The sequence below is a fragment of the Elephantulus edwardii genome, unplaced genomic scaffold (assembly GCF_000299155.1).
Source record: "Elephantulus edwardii isolate Elephantulus edwardi_28Jun2011 unplaced genomic scaffold, EleEdw1.0 scaffold00210, whole genome shotgun sequence".
NCBI lineage: Eukaryota > Metazoa > Chordata > Mammalia > Macroscelidea > Macroscelididae > Elephantulus > Elephantulus edwardii.
Genome location: NW_006399960.1, coordinates 3893926 through 3903508, shown reverse-complemented (window position 1 = coordinate 3903508; position 9583 = coordinate 3893926). Strand labels below are relative to the sequence as shown.

Here is a 9583-nt window from a genome sequence, read left to right as displayed (position 1 = left end):
GCTGCCATTTTCTTCTCATAGAGTCCAGCTTCTGGGATGATTTGCTCTATGTTCTAGCCAATCATACACTCACTGTTGAATCAGAACCAACTCACAGCTGACCCTCCAGAGGTTTTTCTGAAGCTATAAATTACATGGGAAGAGACTGTCTATCTTTTTTTCCATGGAACTGCTCCCCATGCTGATTGGAATGAGCAGAGTGACACTCTCTTTGAGTTAGCAACGCAACTCCCTACAGATTATGCCACCAAAACCCTGCTTTTAACAATATTGTTTTTGACAATAGGATATGATTATCTCCTGTAGTCAAGAAGCTGGAGGTTGGGCAATTCCTGAATGGGTTAATTCTGTGTTCATGTCTGTCCTCAAAGACCAGGGTTTTTTCTGCTTTTGTGTTCTGCATCTTCAGCACTTTGTGCACCGCACCATCTTCAGCCTGTCTCCTCATGTTCATTAGTTCTTGGTGTCATATCTCAACTGAAGTTCAAAGGCTTGCAGAAGTACCCTCTTCCACATGGGCTTTCTAAGGCGCCCCACCAGGAAACAATCACGGTTGGTTTGATTAATCAAGCCTTAGTCACTCTGGAATCAAGACATTACCAGTTGTGTTTGAGCCACCAAGATGCCCTTTACCTGAACAAAATCCAGGTTCTGCCGACCGCGAAGCAAGGTTATAGGCAGGTCTTGTTTGAAATGGAGGACTAGGGGTCTTTCTCTGACTGAAGTGGGAGTGGAGCGGGATGGCTGTGGAGAGAGAGAGAGAGAATGCCACGTAGAATCATTGTCAGTCAATACCTTCTTAGAATAACAGTTCTCATCAGGCACTGGGTCTGACTTTAAGCTGACAAATGATTTTCCTTCACAATAAAAGTACAAACAGAATCCTAATTAATGAATTTGCCAATAGCTGTTGCCTATTTTATGGGCCTTAGCCCAGATTCAGGCTGTGGACAGGATGAATGAGTGTGTGTGTGTGCATGAGGCTGTAAATCACCCAGGGCCTAGGACAAGGGCAGTCTGGTTGGACTCTTCCCGAGCAGCCTTTCTTGAGGGAGCTCAGACTTGCCACGGCCTCCATGACAGCCGTGACAGCCACGGCCAACAGTCAGGGTTACCACGTGGCAGCAAAGAGTGAGCAGATACTGCTGAGCAGGTGCTTTTCCTTTTCCTTTGACTGATTTCCAAAGAACCTCAGTAGCACAGTGTGTTATGTGCTGGACTGCTAACCAAAGGGTTGGCACTTTAAATCCACTGGCTGCTCCAAGGGGAAATAATATCATTAGTCTCCTACTGTGAAGATTTACTGCTAGGAGACCCTGTGGAGAGTTGTCAGTGTGTAAGGATGGATTTGATGGCAGTGAGTTTCCCTTCGGGATTGCTGATGAGGAAAAAGTCATGGTACCTTCAGTAGTTTCTCTGCTGTTGTGTACCATCGAGTTGCAATCAACTCATAGTTGACCTTCCAGGGGATTTTCAGAGGCAGTAAGTCACATGGGAGGAGATTGTTGATCTTTCTCCTTGGGTTGGCAGTGCAATTCCTTACACTAAGTCACCAGAGCTTCAAGTATTCGCTCTAGTCTGCAGGAAACACCTGGGGGTGGTGATTTCATGTTGGGGTAAGGATGTGCCTATGTCGTTCATTTAGCAGCCATGTGTCTGACTATGTGCAGGGAACAGCAGGGACATTCGTAGATAGGGCTATCTAGCCCTGATTCTCAGGACCTCAGTGGTCTTACCTAGTCAGAGGGACCAACAGGGAGTAAAAACTTTCTGCCAACCCTTTGCTTTTCATGGAAGACTATGGAAAGGGGAGAGATGGTGAGACCTGCTCTTAGGAAATAAGAATGGGAATTTTAACAAGACTCAAATACGTCAGAACGAATGTGAGATCCGTCATTCTGAAAGGGTTGCTAAAATTAGGGGTTGCATGGGTCACCTGGATTTTGAAAAAAGCACCCTAGGTAATTCTGATATGATCGTCCTTCCCTCTTGCCTCTGTCCTTGGCGGCACACATGCTGCCTTACTAATAATTACCCAATTACAGGAAAATAACTAATGACTGTGTACATCCTTGAAGACAGTTGATGGTCTCCTCTTTCTCCAGCCTTTTCAAGCTCAGTTCCTTTCATCTGCCTGCACAGGCCTGTTTTCCAACTACTGTTAATGATTAATAATTTGTTTAGCATTAACTGAGCTTTCTAATTTCTTGGGTCCATATTTTCCCAGTCATTTGCTATGATTCTTAAAAAAATAATTCTTTGCCTGCCCATGACACCAATAAATTAATTTCCTTTATTTGGGGCCTTGATGTGGCTGACAGAGCCTGGTGTTGTTTGTACCCAGCCCTTTGGTATTCCTCTGGTCTTACTAGGGGTGAGAGAAACTGTGTGAGCTCACACTCAGTAGGGCAGCCTCAAGGCGAATCTGCCAAAGCTAACTCACTCCAGGGATGCGTTCTCAACTTCAGGATCAGGCATCACTGAATGGATTTCCCATCTTTGTCTAGATCCTTGCTATTTAAATGCTCCATTTCCTTTCGCATCTTAGAATTACTATCACTCAGTGCTGCCAACTTACAATAGTAGGGCTTTCACATTCTTTTTCAGCTTTGTGTTACATGACAAGTTATTTACTCAAGGAGTAATATGACTGTTGGTACTGTGGCTCTTGCAAGAGTTCTCACTAGCTGTCTTCATTTCCTCTTGCTACAACGAGTTCTTGCATCTGGCAAGTTCTGAGTCCAATCAGTGCCCTGCAGACACTATAACAGGATTCCATGTCTTCTTGACTGATCTCTCTGGCAAAGTGGGTATCAGGGATTTGTCAGTTGATAACCATTACTCACCTACTATGAAGTAGTTGCTTCATCTCTCCAATGTTCTAAAGAGCAGTGATATCAGTTTAAAGACTAGGGTGCATCTGATCCAAACCACGGTCTTTCCAATTACTACTTATGCATGTGAATTGAACAATGCATAAAGATGACAGAAGAATTGATGCTTTTGAGTTGTTATGCTAGAAAAGAATACTGAATATGGATTGCCAAAAGAATTAAAAAATAGGTCCTAGAGAAGGTGCAGTATGGATGTTCTTTGGAGGATGATAAAGCTTTGTCTCATGAACTTTGATAAATGCCAATAGTTATAGAAAGGCTTCAGGCCTTTTGTTCATAGGATTGCATGCTCGGCTTGAAGGCAGTCAACAACAGCAGCATATATTTTAGGCATGCTGTTAGAAGGGGTAAAGGACAACATGCTGGGGAATATGGATGGTCAGAAAAAGGGATAAATATCCTCAACAAGATGAATTGACACAATAACTAACAATGACTTGAGTATATCAGAGACAAGGAGGATGGCGCAAGATAGGACAAGGTTCATAGGGTCGTTTTCAGTTGTAGTAGACTGACAGCACATAACAACAATAACAACTTCATCTTTAAAATACTTCTTGTTAGGATGGAACAACAACAATAACAACAACAAAAGACCAAGCCCACTGTCCTCAAGTTGATCCTAATGCATGAGGTTGGAACCTGATAATATTTCTGCATCTAGGAATGTGCCCAGTACACAATACTATCGTGATAGATGGCTTCTGAGTCCATCTTTTACTCATCGCAACCCCGTGTAACAGAGGAGAGCTACCTCACAGGGTGTTCTCGGTTGTAATCTTCATGCGAGCAGATCGCCAAGTCTTTGTCCCCAAAAGCCACTAGGTGAATTTGTACTACTAACCTTTCAGTTGTCAGCTGAAACTCCTTAGCATGTCAGTTGCTGTGGAGTCTATTTCAACTCATAGTGATTCTAAGGGCAGAGTGGATGTATCCCATAGTCTTTCCAAGGCTTTATGGAAGCAGATTACCTCATCTTTCTTCTGTGGTGGGTTTGAACCACTGACCTTTAAATTAGAAGCAAAGCACCACTGCACCATCAGAACTTCTTTGGCATATAATAGGAACTCAAAAGATCATTTCCATTTTTAGTCTGTGAATGCATGGCCACCCAATTTCCAATTACCAGAATTTGTGTATCCTTGCTTGAAGTCTTTCTTTGGCTGTCAAGAGACCGCTCTGCCTAAAGGACACCAACGCAGAGTGCAAAGGAATGAATGAACCCAAAGAATATTCCTCAAATGAAGGTGATAGATAAATACCCAGACTCCTTCACCTTCCTGTGGAAGAACTCACTCTAAGGTGTGTGCTCTAGACTGGCTCCCAGAGATCCTCAGCAGGATTGAGCTCCAGGTGCCCACAGAAGTAACTTGCTTGAAAACTTGTCCCATTCCTATTTCCTTCTCTTCTCTGTTTCACTTCAGAGGAAACCCAAACTAAGGATTTTTCTTCTAGCAATCCTCCCAAATTCAGGTTCTCATTTCCAAATTGCCTTCCAGAGATCCTGTGCTCATTATCAAATTCAGGACACACACAATTTAACCTACTCATTTCCCATCAAAATTGGCTGTTGTTCTGTCTTCTCCCATCACTTAGTATTTACCTTCAGGTTTTTAGGGCAGACACATGAACATTATTGCACCATATCTAACCACTACTGGCAAGCAATATTTATCGAGTTCCTTTAGTTTGAGAGCTTCTCTGTGCTGATTCCCAAACCATGACTCTATTTGCTTTGTAATTATTTTCTCCTCAACCTGTGCCCTCCTCACCTTACACTCACCCTATTGGCTTCTCTGCTCGTAGAACCTTCCAGAAAAAACTTATGGTCCTTTATAATTTCTTCTCTTTGATAAAAACAGCTCCTACTGGCGGCTGGATAAAGTTGGAGCTACTTAGCAGGATAGTGATGGCTCTTGCACCTCCCTGGTCTCAGGGTTAGCTCGCTGACCTTGTCCAATTGCCCCATTTATCACTGCTCCCCTTGAGTCCCTGGGGCTCCCTATTGCCACATCTTTGTTCATCTGAAGTTCTACCCATACCTTTGGATTCAGCTTAAACCACACTTCCTCCATTGAAGCCTGTCCCAGCTGGGAAAGAGTCCCTTCTCTGACTCAGTCTTACTTGTTTGATGAAGTGCCTTTCCAGGCACCAATCCAGTTGTCAGTGAACAAAAAAGTTATAGTCTTTGACCTCAGGTGAGAAAAGAAACAGAAATCAAATAATCACAGAGATGTGAAATTAAAATTATAAGATATAAAGGCTGTGAAAAAGAAACAAAGTGCTATCAATGGGTCAAAGTGCTACCAAGCCAAAGGTGGATGACTAATCCACGGCCCTAAGGCCCATTTTTCATTGTTTTTATGAAACATTCTTCTAGGTGGTATAGCCCTCGTGTGCCACTTGCTTTTCAGAGGTAACTTGTGGTCGCTGTGAAGCTGATGTATCAAATGCGTTAATAGTTGGTTACCCCATCAGACAGATAACAGGGTGGAGCTCCCCGGTTAAAACAAGCCTGGAAGCAGGAGTGGCATCCACTTCCGTAAAAAGCTTGCCTCCGGAAACCCTATGACCCTGGAGAAAGGATGAAAGACACACAAGTGTTGAGGACTTTCATTTATAGGGTCGCTATGAGTCACCAACGACTCGATGACACTTAAGAACTAAAACATCAAAGAGTCAATCAAGGTGGGGGAAAGAACCCAGATGGCCATCATTCATGTGTCAGCTTGCCACAATGTGATGGCTTGTGTGTTGCCATGACCCCAGAAGCTCACTGTTATTTCAAATACCACGAGGGTCACCAATGGTGGGGAGGTTTCAATGGAACTTCTAGACTAAGCAGACAAAGTTGATCTACTTCTGAAAATCAGCCAGCAAGAACTTTATTCATAATAGCATAATATTGTCCAATACTGTGAAAACAGTGTGGCCAGCATGGAGGAAGAGTGTCTGCCCTCTGCTAACTCCAAGAGGAGGAAGAATCGAATCTCTGTCAACAACATTAATAGGGAAAAAGTTGATTGCTATGAGGTCAGACATGTCCCTATGCTGCCACACCTAATTCTAACATCAGCTGCCATTACTATGACTCTGAGTTCAAGATTCATTGCAACACCACACAGAACTTACAGATCACAATCACCTTATGGGATTATTAGAGAAGTTACAGGTTACAACTGAGGTTTGGGAACAATGAGGATCCAGTTTCAGTCAGGATAGCCTCTTCTATTTTTTTTTTTAAATACAACAAAATGTTTGAGTAAATTTGTCTTAGCAAATATGAAACTGCCAAAGAGGGAGGGGGGACGGGCCACAAGGTGGGGCAACTAGAGAACCAACTATGGAAGAAACAGGGGACCAGGGGCCAGAGGCAGGGCAGGCGCTGTGGTCCTGGGGAGGGCTGGGCAAGCGGCCAGACAACAGAGTTCAAAATCTTTTGGCCACAAAATATAAACACGCTATGTTCTAGGTGGGCAGGCGGAGACAAGGGGTCAAGGGAGGAGGGGCTGGGGTCCTGTGCCCCCACTGTGGCCCTGCCCTCTGTGTCTGGGGGTACACTGCCCCACTGCCACCATTCCAGTTGCTGCCACTGTCACTGGCTGTCACTCCTCTGCCATCGTCTTCAGAGGGAAGGGGGGGCGTGCCCCCTCCGGCCCTGCCCGTCTGCCTCTACCAGAAGTCCCTGCGGTGGTAGGAGTCAGGGTCACAGTACTTTGTGACAACCACTCTGTTGGCGAACTTGCGGCCAGTCAGGCTCTGCATGGCTTTCTGACAGTCAAACACAGAGGTGAACTCCACAAAGATCTTTCCACAGCCGGGCACCTCGATGCCGTCCACGGGCCGGGGGATCTCGATGGACTTGACAAGCCCGTACTTGCTGCACTTGTCGCGCACGTCCTCCATGATATCCTCATACTCCTCGTCGTCCAACAGCTCCTCAGGCCGCAACATGTTCATGAGGCACAGCACCTCGGTCGGGTGGCCACCCATCTGCACCTGGGAGCTCATGAGCCCAGGCACCTGCAGTGTCACCGGCGTCTGGTTGATGGAGCTCAGCGTGGCATTCTTGGCGCCCACACTCGCTCGCTGGACCAACAGCTTCTTGTCCCCTAACTGCATGCCATTCAATCCTATGATGGCCTTGTCTGTGACATTGATGTCCACGTACTCACAGAAGGCGTAGCCTTTAGACAGTCCTGTGGCACTGTCCCTGACCAGGTTGAAGGCCTTGAGAGGCCCAAACGATGTCAGCAATTCCTTTACCTGGTCATCAGTCAGATAGTTGGGTAAGCCCCCGATGAAGAGCTTGTGAGCAGAGTCAGGGACCATAGTGGACACAACTCCAGGCACATAGACAGAGGGGTTCTCTGACATGCCGGGCAGTGGCTGGTAGTCGTGGGGTCTGCGGATCTTCAGCGACTGGCCTTGGAAGATGATGCCATCAAAGGCCATGGCCTGGGTGGTCTCGTCCACCGATCGGAACTCCAAAAAGGCGAAGTTCTTGTCCTGGTTGATCTGCACAGCCAAGACTGGGTTTCCAGGGGCCTTCGTCAGCCCCCCGAGGCGCATCTGGGCGTTGAAGAAGTCCATCATGGCCTCCTCAGTGATGCCAAAGGGGATGTTGCCCACGTATAGACGCCGGGCCTGTCTGGTCATCTGGCTGCCAATCACGGGGACCGGCGTCAGGGTCACAGCCAGACCATCAGGGGTCATGGTGGGGAGGAGGGCGGTGGCTGGAATCTGACCTGCAGCTTGCATGGCCTTGTACTGCATAGGGGTGATGTGCTCGAAACCGGGGGGCGGCACGTCCCAGTACTTGCGGACCTTCTTCTTTTCATGACGGGGGGAGCGAATCAGTCCACCGTGCTCCTCCTTAGCGCCTCCGGTCAAAGGTTTGCTGCGTCGCCGCCGGTCCCGAGAGGCACTGCGCTGGTCCCGGTTGCGCCGGCCGCGGCTCCGGCTCCGGTTCCGGCGCTTGCGGTCTCGGCTCCGAGAGCGGCTGTGGCTGCGCTTCCGGTGCCGGTTCTTCTTGTCACACTCTTGCTTATTCTCGTTGGGCTGCCGCTTGAACTCGTCGAAGTCCGACATACTGAGGCAACCGCGGACAGCCCTGTGCAGCTCACTCACCTCGCCTTGCCGCCCGCTCATTCCGGCCGCTTCCGCCGGCCGCTTCCGCCACTTCCGCCGGCCACTTCGGCCGCTTCCGCCGCCTGCTTCGGCTGCTTCCGCCGCTTCCGCTGCTCGCTTCGGCCGCTTCCGGTCACCCGATAGCCTCTTCTTAAGCATGCTCTCAGGCAGGTTTTTCTCTGACGCTTGGCCTTGAGGCTCAGTCTCTGCCTCTGCTTGGGCAGCAGTTGCAAAGCTCTTTTACCTCGACCAATTATGTGCCGCTCCCACTCTGCCAGTAGGCCTAGGCTTGTAGGTGCTCAGTTCTAGCTCTCTGAGTCAGCAACCTAGCTCTAGTTCACACCAGTCTCTGATTAGCCTGCCGCTGATGTTGCCATTTCATCTCGACTATCTCTTTGATGTTACAGTTCTTTGTCTCTGGTTCACATTGATATCTCCATTCTAAAGGATGTGTTACACCATCTGGTTCTTCTATTTCCATGGTAGCGTGGCTCTCATTTTCCATCTCTGCACTCGCTCAATGTAAGCCTGGCAGGAAGGCAAAACCCTACACAAGTGTCCGACACATCTTACTTGCATGGTCCCACTCAAAGGTGCCATTTACCTTTGTTGTCGTTGTTGTTGTTCGGTGCCATCAATTCGAGTATGACTCATAGCGAGTCTATGAACAAAAGATCTGAAACCAGTCCTATCCTGCACCATCCTCACACTTCCTGACACACAAGAAATCATTGCACCAGTCACCTTGTCAATCCACCTGGTTGAAGGTCTTCTCCTTTGCTGACCCTCCACCCTTCACAACATCATGTTCCTCTCCCAGGAATAGCCCCTCCTAGCAACATGCCTAAAGTATGTGAGGTGAAGCCTCATCATTCTTGCCTCCAAAGAGCACTCTGGCTGCACCCTCGTCAACACATATCTATTAATTTTATTGGTCATCCAAGGGATGCCCAGTGTTGTTCTCCAACACCACAGCTAAAAGGCATCAGTTCTTTTTCTGTCATCCTTGTTCATTGTCCAGGTCTCAGACGCATACCTAGTAATCGGAAATATCATGGCCTGAATCAAACTGACATCACTACTCCTCAATAATTTGGAAAGGTCCCTAACTGTAGATTTCCCCAGTGCAATGTTTCTCTTCATTGTCTGACCGCTGATACCAAGGGTGTTAATTGTGGATTCAGGCAAGATGAAGCTGTTGACAGTTTCAATCTCCATCATGACACTGCCTATTAGTCCACTGATAAGAATTGTTGTTTTTTTTAATATTGAGATGCAATCCATACTGAAGGCTGCATCCCTTTATCTTCTGCAACAAGTGCTTCAAATCCTCCTCACTTTCAACATTATTATCAAGCTATCTATTTACATAATCCTATCTCAATATCGAGAAAACAAAACCTCTTACCAACATCAGTATAGATGGAGAAAAAAATTGAAGTTTTCATCTCACTTGTATCCACAAACACCACTACACTTGGCACCAGTTGTCAAGAAGTCAGAAGACAAGTACCATTGGGAAAATCTGCTCCAGAGTACTAAAGAGTAATGCTATAACT

The 9583-nt window shown here is 46.9% G+C and overlaps 1 pseudogene; it reads right to left on the bottom strand.

Annotated features, from left to right (window-relative positions):
* Positions 1 to 6566: 6566 nt before the first annotated feature.
* LOC102860578 lies at positions 6567 to 7985 on the bottom strand (annotated as a pseudogene).
* Between the last annotated feature and the right edge of the window lie 1598 nt (positions 7986 to 9583).